At 35.6% G+C, this 22,785-nt stretch overlaps 1 long non-coding RNA gene across 1 annotated transcript in view; it reads right to left on the bottom strand.

The window, feature by feature from the left end:
• The window catches only part of LOC141577562 (uncharacterized), a 712,663-nt gene that overhangs the window by 331,109 nt on the left and 358,769 nt on the right, over window positions 1-22,785 (bottom strand). The window contains exon 5 of the long non-coding RNA XR_012506817.1: window positions 4,913-5,102. This is a non-coding gene — a long non-coding RNA (uncharacterized LOC141577562). The remainder of the gene's footprint in view (window positions 1-4,912; window positions 5,103-22,785) is intronic.

Below are 22,785 nucleotides of genomic sequence, written 5' to 3'. Positions count from 1 at the left end.
GGAGGATCTGAAATCTGAGAATTTCTCAGCATTTGCCAATGTAGAAATGGATGCTCTGAAGACATGAAAGTGTCTGTCATTTAAAAATAAAATATTACATCATTTTATAGATAATATACCTGTAATATTAGCTTTCTCTTCTATTTTGAGGCCCTGTATTCTAACAAAGAGACCTTTTCATAGAAGGAATGTGGCTGCTTCTTAGAGCTCCAGCACCCCTGGCAAGACAGGCCCTCGACCTTGGCTCATAGACTACACCTTCATGTTTCCTTAATACCAGGAAGCCATGTTTCCTGCATGGTGCTTCATATAGAACCATTTGTCTTCAAATCTGTGTACATTTAACCTTGAAGTTGTGTTCAATTTCTTGCTACTGACTAGATGCATGTCTATATTACTCCTCTCTGTGTGTCATGAGCTGAAAAGCAGACACTCCCACCACGTGGCCTGCAGTACCAGCACCTTCCCTGTTACTGGACTCTCCCCAGGATCTTGTTGATGCCCCCTCTCCACATGATCATCACTGTGACCTCCGAGCAGGGGCTATTCCTGTGCCACGGTGCTGGCTAGGTGCTGACCTGCATTGTTAATTACTCTTATGACACATCTGTGAGACAGGCACTATTATTCTGATTCTAAAAGTGAGGAGATGGACACACAAGGATTCTCAGTGACTTGACCAATTCCCTGAGCCAGAAAAGAGCACAAATACGATGAACCAGAACTCCTAACCGTAAGCCCAGGGTTGTTTAACTGCATTCCAACTGGAGGGGATCTGATTTTACTCAGTTAAGAAGACACTGTCTCTAACATTCATTCTAATGGGGTAGATATTTGGTTCTGAAAGCCCCCACCACTTGGAACGATGTCATAAATCCCATTCTCATTTCTAGGTATTTACTGTCTTTATCTTACAAACAAGTGTGAAACTTCAAACCAAAAATGGACTGCTATTTTCCCCTGCTATTGCATTGCTGCTTTATGACAATATTTTTTCTGTAAATTTTCTGAATTGGCTTTTTGTTGGACATTACTAACTCCCTAAAATTATGGACTCAGAAGTCAGGCAGACCAAATTCAAGTTTTGCTATATCCTGCCTGAGTGACCTCAGTCAAGCTCGTTCACCTCTTGGAGTCTCAATTTTCTCATTTGTAAAACAGTGCTTAAAATAAAGCCCGGAAGCCAGTTTACTGCATGGTAAAGAGAACTAGATAAGATCATGCATATAAAGAACTTAGCACAGTGCTCCAGAAATATTCATGATGATGACAATGACAGTAATTCTTAGAGAGACTCATCTTTCATTGGATGGACTTTGTTTGGGTCAATCTGTTGTCCGTTAATTGACCTAACACTTTATCTTGACTAATTGTAACCCAAAGAGTGTCACACTACAATTACAGTTTCAATCTCTCTCTCTCTCTCCTTCCCTCCCTCTCCCTCCTTCCCCCCTCTCAGGTACTAAGCTGTGTTATTACCCAGCAGTACAAAGGTCAGCTGACTCTGAAATGAATAAGCCAAAGTGGCATTTTCTTTGTCAACTTCCACTTTGGTAGATGAATCTCAGAAGAGGATACTTTACAGCCCCTAACATTTGATCAGGGGCTAGAGCAAAATGAAAACACAGGGCCCTGTGCTCAAAAAACAGGGAAAAAGTAATGCTAAAGATACTACAATATAAAATGTTTTCCTCTCTTCTGCAGTTAGTCCCCCTCTCCCTCCTGCTTTCCCTAGAGCAAGAACCACGCCCTTACCCTCTTTGGATCTGCCACAGCCAGGACGGTGCGTAAAAGCAGCTGATTAAATGAGGCATGATGGATGAATAACAACATCCCTGAATCTGCGATCTCTCCATTTCCAGGCCCCACCTTTAGCCAACAGCATCCTTCCCTCACATGTCATTAGTAGTTCCCAAGCCGGCTGCCCTTTCTTCTAACTTCTTCTCACCTCAGTCCATACCGCCCCACTGCCTAACAGAACTTTCTGAAACATATGTTCTGTTTGTATTAACAGTATTAAAAACTCTTTGTGGCTTGCCATCAGTTCCCCTAAAAATCACACCCTCCCTATAAAAGCTGTTACTACACTGCTTTTTCAGCAATAAGATGCGTTTGTTTGGTTTGTCTGCTTCTTTGTGTTTATTTACGTATAGATTTGAACTTCTCACTCTTTTTGGAACATTATCTGGTTATCAACTCATCCCTTGCTTGATTCTGCTTACCCAACCAATACAATTATTTTATTTTACAATATAGTTTCATTAACTTTTCTACCTCTCATTTCAGTTGCGATGTCCCCTCCCCCGTGTACCCGGTACCACTGCTTGTGCTTTCATCTTACACATCACATAAATACACAAGGTGAAGGTCTGCCTTCTGTACCAGTCTTATAAGTGTCACAGGGGCAAAGCCGAACCTAGTCCTGTTCATTGCCATCTCCCCAAAGTCCAGCAACATGCCCAGCACTTAACAGAAACCCCATATATGAGTTTATAAATGAATAAATGAACAAACAGATGATTAAATGCTACTGAGAATGTTAAAGACTATTTGTGTTTCACATTCTTAACAGGCCTCTCAGAAAAATTCTAATCCTGCCCAAAACGTCACTTCCTAGAAGAGATTCGGGAAAAGAAGGAGGGAGGGGAGTTGGAACTGCAGACTTTTAATACAGTCAAAAACCTCCCTCGCTTGCAACTCTTACAGTCACTCAGCTGTGGGTTAGCTCCTGGCAATGCCCACCCCAGTACGTGGCAGGGCTGGAGACATCTAAGGCCAATGTAATTCATGGGGAAGCAGTCTTCAGGGCTGAACAACTTATATTGTACAGTGTATGGCTGTCTTGATATATACTTTTGATACAGATTTGATTAGTGTTTCTTTTGCCCTCGTGAAAAGTAAATTTGTATCAGACGTAAAGCTGCCTGATTTCTTCTTGTTATAGGTAAGTATGTCCTTGGGGATTTCACATCTCAGGGGTATTTGGAGAAGCAGCTTGCATTTTTCAAGTATATACTATGTGCTATTCCCTTTGCAAAATGCTGTATGTAAATTATCTTATTTAGTTTTCAAACATCCTTACAAAAGGTATTCTATTATTTTCCCCACTTTGTAGGTAAGTAAAGAGCTTAGCGAGATTAAGACATCACCAGCTAAGCAGATGACTCCATATGGCTAATAGAGACACAAACTGAGATCTCTCTGCTGAGACATAAGGCCAACAGCTCATCGTTGATGGAGAGCAATGGCTCTCGATTTGGACCTATTTTTATCTAGGACATGTAGTTCCATTTTTAGCAAAGAATCACCTCATTTGCTTCATCTTCTTTGGAAGCCTGCAGACAAGGTAAGGGAATACCACTTCATACTGCCTTTCTTTTCAAAAGTTGGCTCCATCAGGCTCTGTTCTTGGCACTCCAAATTGGAGAGAAAACCATACCATTTTACACATGCAGAACACTCATTGTGTTTACAAGTAACTGTCTAATATCAACCAAGAAAACCGCATCTTGTTTCCGCAAAACCCACAGAGAACAGTTATATCCAACTAGGTGTAAATGTTTATGTTAACACAAAGGCAATTGTTCTTTAAAAGTATCCCTAAATACATTGTATTTTAAATGACTGTCAACATTCCTAGTATCTTATAGCTTTAATGTTGCACTTAGGTCCTAACGCATTGAATAAAACTAGAGCTCAAATCATTGTAATTAGATTTTTCTATTTTCTTTCAACAAAAATGAAACCAAAAAACTAACAGAAGAACCAAAACACTATCTTAGCTACAAGAGGTGCCTGGTATTTTTAAGAACAAAGCACTTACTTTTGGTTAATAGTGATTTCTGACACCTTGAATGCTGATACATTTTCCCAAGATTTTAAATAAACGCCTCAGTGACTTCTATCGGTGCATCTCAAGGTGAGGAAGAATGATTCCCAGTGTTTCCAAAGAGAAGGCACTCACCTTCACGCTACACTGTGAGGATGGGCTGTTCTCGCTCTCATTTTCTTTGAAGGACGTGAGGACCAGAGATGGGTCTGAACCAGAATCCTCCCCAGGGCAAAAGGTTGACTGAGTATTTCCATTTCAGTACTGGCATGGAGGGTTTCAGGAAGCCAGACTGTTCTCAGAGTTTCTCAGAAAGCACTGTCTTCATGTCAAAGGTTGCACTAAGGTGACATTTGTGCTATTTGCTAGTTTTCTTTTTTTCACATTTAAAAAAATATATTTAACACATACCAGGAAAGTGGTAACTGCTTTAAATAGCTTATTTAATTGTAACTGTTTCACAAGCACTACATGAGATGAAATAACTTGCTAAGAGAGAGTGGTGGGTCAAGGATTTAAACACTACTCCTATGACCACAGGTCCCCTGGTCTTGGTGGCTACGCTCTTGTGTCCCAGATGAAGATGCACGAGGTTCAAGAAGCAAGCATTACACTCTTAAGGACCATAAGTCCATATTATAAAGCAACCATCGTAAGGGAACAAGTGACTTAAGATTGACCTGAAACCAGACTGTTCCCGAATGTTCATTCATTTGTTACAATAATAAACATCTGTTACCAGGCACCCAGTGACCATGATTCCCTTGGGAAATGGGGCCTTCTTGTCATGAAACACTCCATGTTTCCAAACAGAGCTAGGTGGAGTACCCAGCACAATGCAAGGAACTTCCTTTGGCTACAAAGGTGTGTCTGATGGAAGCAAAGCCAGATCCAAACTAGGTAGGTCCAAGTCACAGAAGCAGATACCTTGCCCTACTTTCAGAATAATGATAGCCTCAGTGTGGTTCAGATATTTAAGAAAGAGTGGTAAGAAAGGAGGTGGGACGCTGAACCAGAATGTGCAACAATGACAAGGACAAAGCAAAGATACACTGGAGACAAGCACGTTCCAAAAAAACTTACCTCCAGATAAGTGAATGCTGAAAACCGTGCAGGATGTTTAGTGGAGAAAGAGCCAGGTGGACCTCAGGTACAAAGTGACCAAGCAGATGGTAGGTTCTCAGTGAATCTATGAACTTGACTCCTGGTGGACTCAGCGCTACTGGCTCATGCCACAGAGCCAAGCACGGCGCTCCCGCTAAGAAGTAAAAATCTGTGAAAGAGTAAAACCACAAGTTCAGTACAAAAGATCTCACTAGGGCTCCTAATCAGGAAATATTACATTCCCAAACAGAAAAAATAAATGTGTACACAGATAAATGAAAACAAACTGCATGTATATATGCATATATGTACATATATATTGCATACACACACGTATATTGAATAGAACAAAACTAAATCCAAGTTTATATTTAAATCAGTCCTTTTAAATGGTCTGAAAAAGAAACCTGCCTCTTCAGGAGGGAATGAGAGAAAGGCTGTTTGACCACACGGTGTGTTCAAATCAGTCCTGCTTTCTAGAAACATTTACATCAGAAGGAAGTTTGATAAGCTCCGCTGGTGGTAGTCAGGGCACACACACTAGAGAGGCAGAAGAATGAATTCTTCTTATTTCCATCCAATCTGTTTTTCTTTTCACTCTAATACAACATGCCAAGCGCTCCTATTATGGTAATTCACTGTAATATGTATGAAGAGATGACCCTGACACCAGGCAAAGCAAAGAATGTGTCTTTTTCTCAGATAATTGAAAAACAGACACCATCATTTTCTTTAGAAATGAACCATTAGATTGTCTACACAGCACAGTGACTAGTGGAATCCTTAAGGAACAATGCCACCTGTATTTATATATTTCTGGACAGGTACAGCTGATGGTATAAACTCATCTTATGGGATTGCCAGAACAGCTGCAGGAAAGAGATAAAGACATTTTATCATTTTAATTTGCTATCACCTAAACATAACGGCAGCGTAACAAAATTGCCTGGGATTGTTGCAAATAATCTGTCATCAGAATTGATGGTGTTCACCAAAGTAGTTTCATTAGCAAACTTCAGTCTGTTCTTGGGCTTGAAAATAAAAATCTACTTTACGCCATATGAAAATGCCCTTGGTTCTTCCTGTACTGATAAATAACAATAGCATTAACTGCAGCAAAACTGATTTGGGATAAAGAATGTTATTCAGCTGAAAATCTAATAATTATCCTGGAAAGGTGTATCAAAAGAAAGTCCATCCAGATTGCCTGACTTAATAGAATTACTACTTAAAGCCACATTTATATCTAGGTTTTAAAAGCATCTTAATTCTTATTCACTGAAACAAAACTGTTTATGTGATTCTTAGCATTTGTTAAAAGCCAACAACCTTGATAAACTCAATAAAGAAAGACATGTATTTCCAGAGCCTTGTGATCAGTTCGAAGCCAGATCATTTTTTTGTGTTGAATTTCATAATAAACAAATACCTTAAGTGGTCAGAGACAGAGTTATCAGTCATTATGGCAACATAAAAATTGGGATAACTCCATCAGGGGCTTACACTGGGTCCAGGGATTGGGGGGGAGATTATTGGTTTGTGTTTCTCATTAAGGGGAGAAGAATTGTTGCTGACATAGATCTAAGGACCTAAGACATACACGCCCTCTTTCGTACCCATTGGAGAAACTATAGCTCTCCTATGGGAGTATTTCCCTGCTCGTCCACAGATGGGTTATTGCTTCTTCCTTGAAATGCCAATGGCCCTTACTATTTGTACAACTCAGTTAAACATAGGTCATCATCTGTTTTCATAGTCACAGAGCTGAGAAAGATTTTTGGGAGAAGGGCAACTGGAAATAACATCATTGGGGATTAAGTGCCATACATTGCTCAGAGAGCTAACGTTGGGGGAAAGCTGGGAACTGAGAACATTTTCCTTTGACCCCAAAACCTCTCCATAATATTGTTGTTTTCATCAAAAACCCAGATAGTTGTGTAAGTAATCTGAAATCAGGGATGAGGTTTTACCTATTTCTGTGCACCCAGCACTATCTGCTCAGCCATGCTTATATAAAACCATTCAGTAGAGATTTGTAAACCACAGTTTACAACTAAAAGAAATGTTGCTAAAAAGCTGTACTTGGGGAATTTGACTTCGCAGCATTTTAGACTTCAAGGGACATTCAAACTCATCCCATTCAATTCCTTTATTTTACTTTTAGTTAGTATTTATTATATAAAAGTAACATAAGCACATAGTTTTAAAAGTCAAGTTATAAAAATTTATAGCAAAATATGAAATATGCCCTTCATTCCAAACCAGTGGTTCTCAACCAGTGATAATTCTGCCACCCAGGAGGCATTAGGCCATGTCAAGAGACATTTTTGATTGTCACTATTTGGGGAGAGGGGTTGCTGTTAGCATCTGGGGCGGAGAGGCGGGAATACTGCTAAGTGTACTAAAATACACAGGACACATGCCCACAACCCATTTCAAAGAGCACCAAGACTTGATCAGACAAAGGGAGAAACTCAATAAAGTATCCAGCCTAACCTTCCAGGAGCTCTGCAGCTGCCCCACCTTTAAAACCACACTTATGACTCATTAGTTGCAAATTATCTGCTGCGATCAACTTTTAGATAATTTTCATATAGGGTGTAAGGTATGGATCAAATGTTATTTTATTTTTTTGTCAATGGGATTTCAATTGTTCCTGCAGGATTTGATAAGAATACTATCTCCACTGAATTGCCTATGCATACTCTGTGAAAATCTATTTCAAGTATAAGTGGGGGTCTATTTTGGGCCTCTCTATTCTGTTGCAGATCCATTGATGTATTAGTCCATTTTTACACTGATAACATATTGCCTTGACGATTGTAGGTTTACACTAAGTCTTGACATCAAGGAGCATTTAGTTCCCGAACTTTGCTCCTTTTCAAAGCTATTTTGGCGACTCAGTTGTTTAGATTTTCTTAGAAATTTCCTATACATTTTAGAATAAGCTAAATATCTACTAGAATTAAGACTAGAATTTTATTACACCTATATATCAATCTGGAAAAGATTGATATCTTCATAATTTTGGGTCATTACACTCATGAACACAGTGCATCTTTATTTAGAGCTGCTTAATTTCTCTCCGTACCCTTTTGTAATTTTCAGTGTACAAGTTTCTGATATCTTTTTGCAGACTTACTCCTATGTATTTTATACATTGTCTCTACTTGTTTGTAGCTAGTGTAGAAATGAAACTGATTTTTCATACTAATCACCAGCCTGAAGCATTGTTAAATATACTTACTAGCCTTTTTTTTTTTTTTTTAATCTGTGAAATTTACTATGTAGGTCATCATGTCTTCTGTGAATAAGACTATTTTACTTCTTCCTTTGCAATCTGGATGCTTTTTATTTTTTTTTCTTGCCGTATTTCACTGGCTGGAACATCTAATCCAATGTGGACTGGAATTAGCAAAAGTAGATCCTTTATTTGCTTCTGATCTTAAGATGAAACCATTCAGTCTTTCACCGTTAAATATGTTAGTTGCAGGGTTTGTTTTGAAGATGCTCTTTATCAGTTTAAAGATGATCTTTTTGATGTCCAATTTTCTGAGTGGCTAATTCAAAAACAAATCTTGTATTTTGTCAAACGTTTTTCTGAATGTAGTGTGATAGTTGTATGGCTTTTCTTTTTCAATTGTTCTTATGATATTGGATCAGATTAATTTTGTGATATGAAAACAACTTTGTATTTCTGTGATAAATTTCACTTGGCCATGATGTATTATCCTTTGTATTTGTTATAGTTATTACTACATTTGATTTATTAAAATATTTTTTGAGTTTTTTGTATATACACTTATGAGAGTTACTAGTCTATAGATTTCTTGTCATCTCTTCCGCTTGTTTTGATACCTGGGTAATGCTGGTTTCATTGAGTAATTTGGGAAGTGTTCTCTCTTCTTCAGTTTTGCATAAGAGTTTGCATATAATTGGTATTTCTTCCTTAAAGGTTTGGTAAAATTCACTAGTGAAGATATTGTGTCTGGAACTTCCTTTCTGTGGAGATATTTACCTAAAAATTCAATTTATTTATAGATAAAGGCCTATTAGTTTATCTATTTCTTCTTGAATGAGCTTTGGCCATTGCTGTCTTTCAAAGAATTTCACCTGGGTTAATTCCACAGAATTTCATTTCTATCTCCCCTTGGTTCTCTCTCCTTGAACAATAGCCTAGAACCTTCTCAAGGCAGTAAACTTGGGGAACTGTAAGACCATGTTCACTGCCTTTCATTATCTGACCTCAATGCCATGAAAGCTGTTATTTTATATGTTTTGTCTGCTTTTCTTTTTGTGGTTTTGTTTCAGGTAGGTAGGTAAATCCAACCCTTGTTACTCCATCTTGCCTAGAATGGGAAAGTCACAATTAAATCTGAAATACATCAAAACTTAGAAGACTGATGGATTTATGGGTATGTGATCAATCAAGTTAATAACAGAATACAGATGGTAGGTATTTGACTATTCACTTAAAATTATTTTAGTTTTTCTTTATGTTTGCTAACTTTCATAATAAAATATTAAAGTTACCAAGTCAATATTATAAGAATTACATTAATCATACAAATCAAATTGATAGGAATTAGTATTTATTCTTTCAACTAAGGTATACAGTATTTAGCCTAATCTTAATAAAGTCTGCTATTTAAGTTTCATAAAACTTATGTTAGCAAAACTTTTTTCTTCTATTTGTCTTCATTTTATTTTGATCTTTGGAATGTTTTGTGACAGTACCCATTTGTCTACCTTTCATACTTCCAATGAGTTTCACTAGAGTTCCAATGAACTGTATTGAATCTCACGTACAAAATGTAATTTAAAAGATGGCACTAAATATAACATTGTATGGAAGTTGGTTATCAAGCTGAGTCAAGTTAAAGTTTAGAAGGTTTAAATTAATGGAACCAACATTTGACCGATACTCCAAACTAGGAAATTAGAGTCATCCTTGCTTCTATCATTTAGTCACCAAATTCTGTAGGCTGCAATTCCCAAATAACACTAAAATCTGTCATTTCACATCTATGTCCATTAGAGATATCTTGACTTGGACCTTTATTGCTTCTCAACTGAGTGATTTCAATAGGATCTGATATGTGATGCGTCCTCTTGCAAATAAAATTCAAGGCTTTTCATGGCTTCAGGATTTTCATCTTGACTTGCTTTAATCAGTGCCTCAAACATCATCAATTCAATGTCACTGTACAGCAGTCTCCGACCTGCCCCCAAGCCCGGGAAGAGTCGGCTATTCTGTCACCTGCATTTCCATACCACTGAATATTCCTTTCTTATAGCCTTTGCATTACTGTATTATGCATATTGTTCCTGTCTCTTCTGAAGAGCAACCATGAGGTTTATCACTTCTCTCAATTCAGAGGATTTGGTAAATGCCTGGCGCATAGCAGATAGTCAGTGTTTGATTAACTGAATTGAGTTCCAGACTGTTGGCAGTATCTTAAATGTCTCAGTTCACTCCACTCAACAGGAGTGGAGCACATGACTGGAAATGACATGCTGGGCCCCTGTCACTCACTTCCACTTCCATCCCCAGCCAGGAGACGCAAGTGCAAAGCTGTGTGAAATTTAAAAAAATCATAGTCCAGAGACTTTAGGTGTATGAGCCATTTCATTATTTTTATCCCAACAACCTTATCAACATGATTTTAACAAGGAAATGATTCAGTCAAATTAAAAAGAACAGGGAGGAAAAAAGTTGTTAGTGAATTATTCCAGGAGTAGAAACTGGAAGATATGCTTTGTGGGTTTTCTTGGAAGATATTCTTCAAACTCTCATTGACTGAAAATATTAAAATTTTGATTATTCTGCCAAAATGTTTGCCATGGTTGCACATCTACTTAAGTTATTTTGTTTACAAACATCTCTGATGCTACAAGACCTCATCCAATATATAATGTACAGATTTTCTTTAGAAAAATTGCTTTTTTAAACCAACACTACACCCCAGTTGTTATGAATTTCTTGAAAACATCACAATATTATTAATATTATAAAACCTGAAAAGTTATTTTTAAAGACAGTCTTAAAAATTCCCTTTTGCATTGCTCAAGTAGTTCATTCACATCTTCAATCCAACTTTGAAGCAGTTTTTTCACATAATACTATTTCATATGGATTTTAATTTTTCCCTAGTTTTCTTAATAATCCCGTGAATGAGTGAACACCATTTGAGTTAACATCTTTTGCTTTTAACATAAATTATTTGATTATGTAATGAAACTATTTCATTCAAATAACAATACTCCACTAATTTCTTTCTTTTAAAAATATTTAGGTTTTTTCCTTAGGACATATTCTTACAAATTATTATATTGAAGGACATGATCATTTACATGGCTTGATGTATTTTTCCAAGTCTGTTGAAATGACTGATACCAAATTATTCTGACTCTAAAGAACTTGGAAAGATCATACACTCTGGTCACCTCTCCTAACACTCCACAAAAGGGCAGAGCCTTTGACATATTCAAGGAAAAAAGAGCCTGAGAGGGACTCCATGCCCACCATCTCTTTCCCCAGTTCTGATGCTCATACCACCACTTTGCTGCAACAGGGTTGCAGTTCCATTACTGAAGTTCTCCAAGGGTGCAGGCAAGCAAAATCTTAAGAGTTCTGTCCTACAGTGTATCCCCTTCCTGGTGCTCTAAGGACCCTTTTCTGTTCGTGACTGTTCACAACTCCAGGAGATACAGGTGTCCCAGCAAAGAGGTATGGAAGACAAAACAAGTAAGTGAATAAAATTTAAAATAGGTCTTCAAAACGTGGTTATTCTTCAACTTTGATATCTCTACTCAGTCCAGCTCCTTTTATTTTTAGATGTATCTCCAATAATTGCTTTAGGAATTGTGACTAAGGTTTTAGCTGTTGTCAATGGGACAGAGAGAATGGAGTGTACTTATTCCTTTGCAATTAAAAACTTACTGATAGGGTACCAGTGAGTAGGGCTTGACTCTCCTCATCCCCCCTCCCCACCTCTCCCTTTCCTTTGTCTCTCATCGACAGGACTCTGGGGTAGCAACAGAGTTAAAATCCAACTGGCAAGTGGGAAGACTTCTCTGTAGGAAACATGTGTGTGAATTTCAGTTGGGTGCTTTTCTCCCCTGAGTTTCCTTCAAATATACCAATTCCCTTGCTCTTCTCACCTTCTGACAGTAAAGGGACTTGCCATCAGCAATCGTCTGCTTTTTCTTTTAACTGAAGTATAGTTGGTTTACAACGTTGTGTTAGTCTCTGGTGCACAGCATAGTGATTTAGTTATATATTCACACAAACATATTCATTTTCAGATTCTCTTTCATTACAGGTTATCACAAGACACTGAATATAGTTCCCTGTGCTGTACAACAGGACATTGTTGTTTATCTACTTTATGTGTACTGGTTAGTATCTGCAAATCCTAAACTCCCAATTTATCCCTCCACCCCACCTCTGGTAACTGTAAATTTGTTTTCTATGTCTGTGAGTCTGTTTCTGTTTTGAAAATAAATTCATTTGTGTCATTTTTTAAGATTCCACATGTTAAGTGATGTCATATGGTATCTGTCTCTTTCTGGTTTACTTCCTTTAGAATGACAATTTCCAGGTCCATCCATGTTGCTGCAATGGCATTATTTTATTCTTTTTATGGCTGAGTAGTATTCCATTGTATAAATATACCACAACTTCTTTACCCAGTCATCTGTTGATGGACATTTAGGTTGCTTTTATGTCTTGGCTATTGTAAACTAGCACTGCTATGAACATTGGGGTGCATGTATCTTGTTGAATTAGAGTTTTCTCTGGATATATGCCCAGGAGTGTGGTTGCTGGATCATATGTAGTCTATTTTTAGTTTTTTGGCAGTTTTCTGATTTACATTTAACCCACACTCGTATTTCTTTTCTCTAATCACATTTCAGATAGCAGGTGACTTTCTGTTTAATGGACACCTCATGTACATCTAATTCAGAAAGATCATAATATTATGAAAGAGTTCTATGTCAGAGCTCTGGGGAAAAAGAAGAACTTGGCATGGGTCCCAATGTTCCCACTAATTCTGCAATGTCCTCAGGCTAGTTACCTGACCTATCTGGGCCTCAGTAACTTCACTTGCCAAACTTAGTGAATGGACACTGATTTTCGAGGCATTATGTTGGAGGAGAGAAGAACACCAGCTTTGGGGCCAGGAAGGCTGAGAAACTGTCTCTGCTCTGGCCTAGGTAAATAAACTGAGATAAATGTACACTGAAATTCCAGGTCACCATTAAAGAGGTGACATAGATCTCTGTGCCTTAAATGGAAAGAACTTCAAGATGTTAAGTAACAAGGAGTAGAGCAATATGAATGACATTTTACTTATTAGATACACATTATCAATAAAAAATATATATTATCCATGTTGTGGCTACTGTATATAGTGCTGCTAAGGAAGGAACCTAAGTGTCCATCAGTAGATGACTGGATAAAGAAGCTGTGGTATATTTATACAATGGAATAATACTCAGCCATAAAAAGGAATAAAATAATGCCATTTGCAGCAGCACGGATTCTACATTCTAAGTGAAGTAATCCAGAAAGAGAATATCGTATGATATCAGTCATATGTGGAAACTAAAAAAAAAAAAAAAAAGGAGACTATGAGCTCATCTACAAAACAGAAATAGACTCACATAATAAACATTCTTATGGTTACCAGGGCAAGGGGGTGAGAAGGGATAATTTTGGGAGTTTGAGATTTGTAAATGTTAGCCACTATATATAAAAAAGATTTTTAAAAATTTCTTCTGTATGAAACAGGGAACTATGTTCAATATCTTATAATAACCTTTAATGAAAAAGAATATGAAAACAAATATATGTATGCATATGCACTGGGATATTGTGCTGTACACCCAAAATTGACACAGTGTAACTGACTGTATTTCAATTAAAAGGTTGACTTTGACCATATTAAACTAAGGAAGTAGATTTAAAAATTACAAGAAAGCAGGCAAATATAAAGCATAAATTTGGAAAATATTTTGCCCAATGTATGGCACATAAATTACAAAAAAAAAAAAAAAACTCTTACCAAATTAATCAGAAAAAAATGGAAATAACTAGTGAAAACACTGTAAAAATCCTATAGTGGGGAAAATGTTTCGGTAACCGAACTACTTAGGGGTGATAAGGGATTTATAAATTTGACCATGTAAGATACATCTTTAAATTTGATGGGGCAAATTCAAGCACAAAACAAATGAATAAACAAAGATTCTGCCATTAACAATGTCAGAAGATCATTTGCAATTAATTTCAGGTACACACACTCAACAAAATTTTCAACCCAGTAGAAAATCATATAAAAGTATAAAGGTAACATACAAGAATAAATGTAAATGCTTAATAAGACAATAAATATTGTCAACCTTGTTAATCATTAATGAATAAATTAGCTATTTTTTTCAACTTTTAAGTCTGGCAAAGATTTAAATAATAAAAATCAGCATTAGAGGGAGTGCAAATTGGTATATTTTTTGGACAGCAAATTTTTAATAGCTGCAAAAATTTGTGCTTGTCTTTCAACCATCAATTCCAATTCAAGGAATTCTAAAATAAATATGCTTGTGTTTGCAGATATGTGTTTAAAAATATTTACTGCAGAATTTTTACAGTTCTGCTCTTAGGAACAACTTATAATTCAAAATCTAAAATTATTTTCTGATTTTAAAAAGTTTATATTGTACATATATCATGCAGAACCATCGCAAGCATTTGATGAGCATTTGGTGACCAAATAACACGAATGTTTCTGCAGCAGAGCCTGTGCATATTCACACTAGGTAGAGTAAATACAGACCATAAATAATGCCAAGTTCTGGTCATGTTTTGACATAGAACAAATTCGGTTAAGCTTAGATATGATTTTCAAATTAGTGGGGAGACATTTTCAATTTCAAGTGATTTTGGGGGTTTTAGAATTACAAATAAGGTATCATGGACCTGTATTAGAAAAAAAATCTGAAAACTAAAATATGTTCATCGAATTATTATCTTCAATTATGGCTCTTTTTAACATGCATACTAAGCAAGATTTTTTAAAAGTGATAGAATCAACCTTTAAAATATAAATGCCAAGATATACGATAAAATGAAATAAACAGGTTTCAGAGTACTAGCATTATCCATTTCTTCTGTAAAGCAAGATTTCTGGTGACATTTCCTCTTCTTTTAAACAGATAATTGGAATGTAAGACTTAAAGTCAACTGAGAGGACACACAGATTCTATAGTTTTCCAGCACATTTTTTTTTTGAGTCTCAATTCCTCTTAATGACTATCATCTATTCTTCCTAGAGGTAACAAAATGTATTAGAATGGATCAAGATGAACCTGAATGCCCAATGCTGGGTGACAGTGGGGACAAGGAGGGCTCAGGCTATCATCCCCATGAACGCAGAATGAGTCAGATGTGAAGGATAAAGGTAAACTTAGCCACATCTGAAAATGCCACCTGCGCACAGGGCTACTGTCTGAACGAATCTAGAGATCATCTGTGATTTGAAAAGCACAGGGCATTGGAACTCACGTCAACAGTACACGTTCAAATTCCCTGAGACATAAAGAACCCTGCAAATCAAGAAGAAAACACTAAACACTCTTCAGAAACAAGTCAAAAAACATGAAAATTCATGTACAAAAGATGTGAGAAATTCTTAAACATTTTTCAATTGTCTTTTTCCTCCATGTTTCATTCTAAATAGTTTCTATGGCTATGTCTTGAAGGTCACATCAGAGCTCTAACCTCATTCATGATAAAGCACGTGCCACTTAAAACTACAGGAGAACTCTCACTTCCAACCAGGACACAGTAACTAGAAACATATTTACCCTCCCACCTGAAACAACCAAAAAAGACAAAGCATAGTGTGAAACAACAAGACACTGGACATCACACAACAAAGGACAGTGGCCAGTGATGAAGGTGCAGCTTTTGGTAGCCCCATCTTACTGCTTTGGGAGAGCTTCTAAGCTGCTATGCTGGGAGCAGGAACCAGGCTGGAACCCAGCAGACAGCGTGCATAGAAGAAATGAACCATGTAACCAGAGGCCCAGGTGGCTAGAACTTTCAGGAGAGTCTGAGAGAGAAGGGAGCTGCAGGGAGCTGCACAAGGAGAGAACAGAAAACTGCGGAGACCTCCCCCCTGGTAGTTATTTCCTCGCATGCACTTTAAAGTATCTTCATTCCTCTGTGAGTCAGACAGCACTGTTTCTCTGGCTGTTTCTGAGATTTTTCTTCTTTTTATCACTGGTTTTGAATAATTTGATTTTGATTTAACATGGTGTAGGGTTTTATTTTAATGTTTCTTATGCTTGAGCTTCATTGATTTTTTTTTTTTTTTGGCTCTGATGGTTTATATTATTTCATCAAATTTTGAAAAATTTTGACTATGATTTCTCCAAATATTTGTTTCATCTCCCTGTCATTCCACTTTTAGGGCTTCTATTATTCATATTTTCAACTGCTTGAAGTCGTCCCGCAGCTAACTGACGCTGTTTTTTTGTTTATATTTTGGTGGATTTTCTTTCTTTCTCTGAGTTCCATTTTAGAGGGTTTCTACTTCCAGTCTTTAATTACTCTTTTTCTTTTCTGATCAATGTCTTACCTCCCATTAATCACATCTGGTGAAATTTTCCTATCACACACTGTATTTTTCATCTCTAGAATTCCCATTTAGTTATTTTATAAATCTCCTAAGCCTCTTAAATTCCATACATATGAAAGTGTTAATAACTGTTTATTGTCCTTGTCTGTTAACTGCAACATCTGTGGCAGTTCTGAGTCAGTTTTAATTGATTGATTTTTCTTATCATATGTGTTATATTTTCTTGCTTATTTGTATTTCTGGTAATTTTGGATTGGATGCCTGATACAGTAAATTTTACTTTGTTGGGTGCTAGATATTTTTGCATTCTCATAAATATTCTTGAGCTTTGTTCTGAAATGTGGTTTGATCCTTTTGGGTCTTGCTTTTAAGATTCATTCGATGGGACCAGAGCAGTGCTCAGATGGGCTAATTATTTCCCATTGTAGGTCCTTCTGTTTTCTTTATCAAATGTGACTATAAGATTTCTATGACTGATGGAAACAGACAGTATTCCTGGTGCTCAGTGAGTACAGGAAATTGTTTCCCCTAATCCTTTGGAAAGTTTTTTTTTCCCCCCTGGCCCTGGGTATTTCTCAAATGTACTTAAATGTTCTGAAAGGAAAGTAAGAATTGATAATCTAGAATTCTATAATAAGCAAAAATCTCTCTCAAAAACAAAGGTGAAATCCTTTTCCCAAAATGCAGAAGCTGAAAGAATTCAGCAGCAGCAGACTCTCATAATAGAAATGTTAAAAGAAGTACTTCAGGCAGGAGGAGAGGGATTATTGACACAAATACAGATCCACACAAAGAAATGATGAGCATAAGGGCAAACACATGTATAAATATATAAAAATGTCCTCATTTAAAAAGTCTAATTAAAATATAATTGACTGTTTCAAACAAAAACCATGACAATGTAGTGTGATATTTGTAGCCTATGTAAAAGCAAAATGAATCAACAGTGGCAAAAAGATTGGGAGGAGATATGTGAAAGCTCATTATTACAAGGTTCTTTTCCTGTATGCAAAGTGACATAATACCATATGAAAGTAGACAGATACATACAGTTTACATAACTGTAAATGGAAAAGCAGCCACATAGAAAATAAAGAGGTACGGCTATTGAGCCCATCAAGGAGATCAAATCATAAAAATATCTGATTAATCCTAAAGAAGGCATAAAATATAAAAGATGAAAATAAGAAGAATTGGGAAAAGTAAAAATTGCCTATAGGACAGATTTATAGCAAATTATACTAAAAATCACATTAAATCTAAGTGGCCTAAATACCACAATTAAAAAGCAGAGGTTGTCAGATTTATTACAAAGTAAGGTGCACATATATGCTGTCTACATTAAAAGAATTTTAAATATAAAGTACAAGCATGTTAAAAAGTTAAAGAATGAAAAAAATATATATATATACATACTATACTCACATTAATCCATATAAATCTGGAATGGACATATTAATATCAGAAAAATTATTTCAAAGCAATAAATTCTATCAAGAAAGTTTTTAAAGGTAATTTTATAATGTAAATCAATTATTTTTTCAAGAGGACATAGTAATACTATTTAGGCATCCAATAACAGACCTTTAAATTACAGGATAGAATTCCAAGGGCAAATTCACAATACTAATTGGAGACTTCAATACTCCCGCTACTGATAATCAACCAAAAAACAGATACAAGATCAGTAAAAGGTAGAAATTTAAATTATACAATTAGCCAACTTGATTCAGTTAGTTTTTATACAACATTCCTCCCAAGAGCAGAACACATATTAATCTTAAATACACAAGAAACATGTAACAAGACAGACTATATTTTGGACCATAAAACAAGTCTCAACAGGTGTACAAAGGATGCAAGCCATGCATAGTATGTGTTCTAGCTACAAAAGGAAATTAGAAGTGAAAATAAAAATATTTCAGGAAAACTCTTAGTATTTTGAAACTAACTAACACAGTTATTAATAAATCATATATCAAGAATAAGTCAAAAGACTGGGTAAAGATGTGGTATATTTATACAATGGAATACTACTCAGCCATAAAACCTGACAAAATAACACCATTTGCAGCAACAAGGATGCTCCTGGAGAATGTCATTCTAAATGAAGTAAGCCATAAAGAGATAGAAAAATACCATATGAGATAGCTCATATATTGAATCTAAAAAACAAAAACAAAAACAAAAAAACAAAGCATAAATACAAAACAGAAACAGACTCATAGACATAGAATTGCAAATTTGTGGTTGCCAAGGGGGCGGAGGGTGTGAAGGGATAGACAGGATTTCAAAATTGTAGAATAGATAAGCAAGATTATACTGTATAGCACCGGGAAATATACACAAGATCTTATGGTAGCTCACAGAGAAAAAATGTGACAATGAATATATATATGTTCATGTATAACTGAAAAATTGTTTTCTAGACTGGAATTTGACACAACATTGTAAAACAATTATAAATCAATAAAAAATATTATAAAAAGAATAAGTCAAAAGACATTTTAAAAATAATTTTCAATTAAAATAAAATTTTAAGATATCAAGTTTTACAGGATGCTTCAAAGCAGTACTCAAAAGGAAATTTACAGCACTGAACCCCCTTAATTAAAAAAGAAAAAAGTTCTCAAGTTCATGGTCTAAGCTTCTACATTAAGAAACTAGGAAAACAGGAGGTGCCGAGATGGCAGAGAGACTCACAGCTTGCTCTCTCCCATAAATACATCAAAAATTACATATACAAACCCGCTGAATTGCACACAACACCTACTGAACTCTGGCAGAGTATCCCTCACTTTGAAATACAAGCAGATTCTCACAAAATCAATAAACAATAAGATTATACTGTATAGCACAGGGAACTATATTCAATATCTTGTAGTAACTTAGAGTGAAAAATAATATGAAAATTTGAAAATGAATATATGTATGTATATGCATGACTGGTACATTGTGCCGTACACCAGAAATTGACACATTGTAATTGACTGTACTTGAATAAAAAATAATTTAAAGAATATGAAAACAAATATATGTATGTTCATATATGAATGAAGCATTATGCTGTACATCAGAAACTGACACTACATTGTAAGTTGACTATACTTTAATACATATATAAAAAGAAACTAGGAAAACATGAGAATATTAAAACCAAAGTAATCAGAAGAAAAGAAATATTATCAAGACTGAACTAAATGAAAGAGAAAATAGAAAACAATTTTAAAAAGCACTGAAATGAATAAAGCAATGAACTTTCATTAATAAATGCAGAAACATAAATGAATCTCAAAATAATAATGCTGAGTAAAAGAAGCTGGGCCAAAAAGAGAAGACAAACTTCATGAGTCCATTTATATAGAATGGAATGTGAGAAAGTATATACAGTGACAGACAGCAGATCAGTGGCTGCCTGGGTGTGGGGGAAGGGAGAGAAAAAAGGATTATTAAGAGGCATGAGCAAACCTTTGTGGGTGTGGTATGTTCATTGCTTTGATCAGGGTGGTGGTTTCATGATCACATACATATGTCACAGCTATCCAATTGTACACTTTAAATATGTGCACTTTATTATATGTCAGTTCTCAATAAAGCTGTTATCAGAAGCCAAAACTACACTGAAGATCATGTGACAGATGGCATGTGTAGAAGGTTATTCTGCACAAGGTATAAAAACAACCTAAATGTCTAGACAAAGGGACTTGTTAAATTATGCTCCTCTAACTCTGTAGACCGAAAACAAAAAATCTTTACACATGACTATAAAACAAGCTCCATGATGTATTATTAAAAACACACAAACACAGGCACATATACACACACCTCAAAAACATGAAAGATAGAAATGCAAAGCAGTATATTTTATGTTTCTATTTTTGGTGCTGAAAAAAAAGGATAGACAGAGCATTTACCATCTCTGGAAAGTATACATGAGAAACTAAAAGTATTAGCTACCATCAGCAAGATGACATTGGTGTCTGGAAGACCGGAATGAGAGCAGATTTTTTTTTAACACAGTTGATCCTTGAACAATGCAGGTTTTGGGTTTTTTCAGTAATAAATACTACATTATTACACAATCAGAGGCTAGTTGAATTGGCAGATGAGGAACCATGAATATAGAGAAACTGCATATACACAGGGCCCTTTAAATTATATAGGATATTCAACTGCCCTGGGGGCGAGAGTCCTTAATCCACCCATTGTTCAGGGTCCTTCAATCTTTGATCATCTTGATCCTTCGATCTTTGCAACATGAAATCTCTTACCTATTTAAATGCATTTTTAAAGATCCCTGGCAATAATGTATCATACTAATTAAAAATTAGTCAAGCTGTGGAATCAGACAGCTTGTACTATGTGACTTTGAGCAATGTAAACTCTTAATTTTCTTAAAAATGTATCACAGATAATGACAATGTCTTCTTCTAGGACCTTTATGAATAATAAATGAACACTAACAACAGTACCTGCCACTATAGCAAACACGCAATTTTTTTTAATTGAAATACAGTTGATGTACAACATTATCTTAGTTTCAGGTGTATTACACGATGACTTGATATTTGCATATATTGTGAAATGATCACCAGGATAGTGTAGTAACCATCTGTCACCATACAAGTCACTAAAATATTATTGCTTATATTCCTTATGCTGCAAATTTTATCCCCGTGACTTACTGATTATATAACTGGAGATCTGTACCTCTTAATCCCCTTCACCTATTTTGCCCACTCTCCCACCGGCCCTTCTTCTGGCAACCACCCATTGGTTCTCTGTATCTATGAGTATGTTTTCATTTTGTTTTGCTTGTTTCATTTTTCAGATGGCACATATAAATGAGATTATGCAGACTTTGCCCTTCTCTGTCAGACTTACTTCATTAAGCATAATACCCTCAAGATCCATTCATTTTATCTTAAATGGCAAGATTTTATTTTTGTTTTTTATGGCTGAATAATACTCCATTGTATATGTATACTTCATCTTCTTTATCTGTTTATCTATCAATGGACACAGGTTAATTCCATATGTTACCTATTATGAATGATGCAGCAGTGAATATAGGGATGTACATATCTTTTTAAATTAATGTTTTATTTTCTTCAGGTAAATACTCAGAAGCAGAATTGCCGGATTACATAGTAATTCTATTTTTAATTTCTTGTGGAACCTCCATACTGTCCTTTCATATGGCTGTACTGATTCACAATCGCACCAGCAGTACAGCGAGGTCTCTCTTTTCTCCACATCCTCACCAACGCTTGTTATTTTTGTTGTTTTGATGATAGCCATTCTGACAGGTGTGAGGTAGTATCTCAATGTATCTTTTTTTCATGAGAAAACATGTTTAATTGTGTAATAAAAGTTTCCAAGAGAAGAAACATTACAAACACTTGCTTTATAGTCACAATTTGTTAAAAGTACATGTGCTTTAGAAAGGGAGGAAATCTCATCAGACTATTTTTTTTTTTACTATTTAACACTACTAATTTTTTAAATTGCTAATTTTATTTTATTTTATTAAAGTATAATTGATTTAAAATATTATATTATCTTCAGGTATACAACAGAGTGATTCAATGTTTTTATACATTACAAATTGATCACCATGTTAAGTCTAGCTATCATCTGTCACCATACAAAATTATTACAATATTACTGACTACAGTCATGCTGCACATTACATCCCTGTGACTTACTTATTCTATAACTGGAAGCTTGTTCTCTCTCTCATTCTTTCATTTTCATGTTTGTACTTTCACTCATCTCTGCACACCCTTCCCCTCTGGCAACCATCAGTTTGTACTCTGTGTCTGTGAGTCAGTTTTTGTATTGTTATGCTTCTTCATTTGCTTTTTAGATTCCACATATATGTGAAATTGTATGGTATTTGTCTTGCTCTGACTTATCTCACTTAGCATAACACCCTCTAGGTTCATCCACGTGATTGCAAATGGCAAGATTTTATTCTTTTTTATGGCTGAGTAATATTCCATTGTGTGTGTTTCACATCTTCTTTATTGGCTGACATTTAGATTGTTTCTATACATTGGCTATTGTAAATATTTTTGCAGTGAGCATTTGGGTGCATATATCTTTTCTAATTAGTGAAAGTTTTTTGTTATATTCAGAAAAATACCCAGAAGTGGAATTACTGGATCTTAAGATAGTTCCATTTTTAATTTCTTGAGGTACCTC

Source organism: Camelus bactrianus, chromosome 4 (genome assembly GCF_048773025.1).
Source record: "Camelus bactrianus isolate YW-2024 breed Bactrian camel chromosome 4, ASM4877302v1, whole genome shotgun sequence".
Classification (NCBI taxonomy): Eukaryota; Metazoa; Chordata; class Mammalia; order Artiodactyla; family Camelidae; genus Camelus; species Camelus bactrianus.
This window is presented reverse-complemented; position numbering and strand designations above follow the sequence as displayed.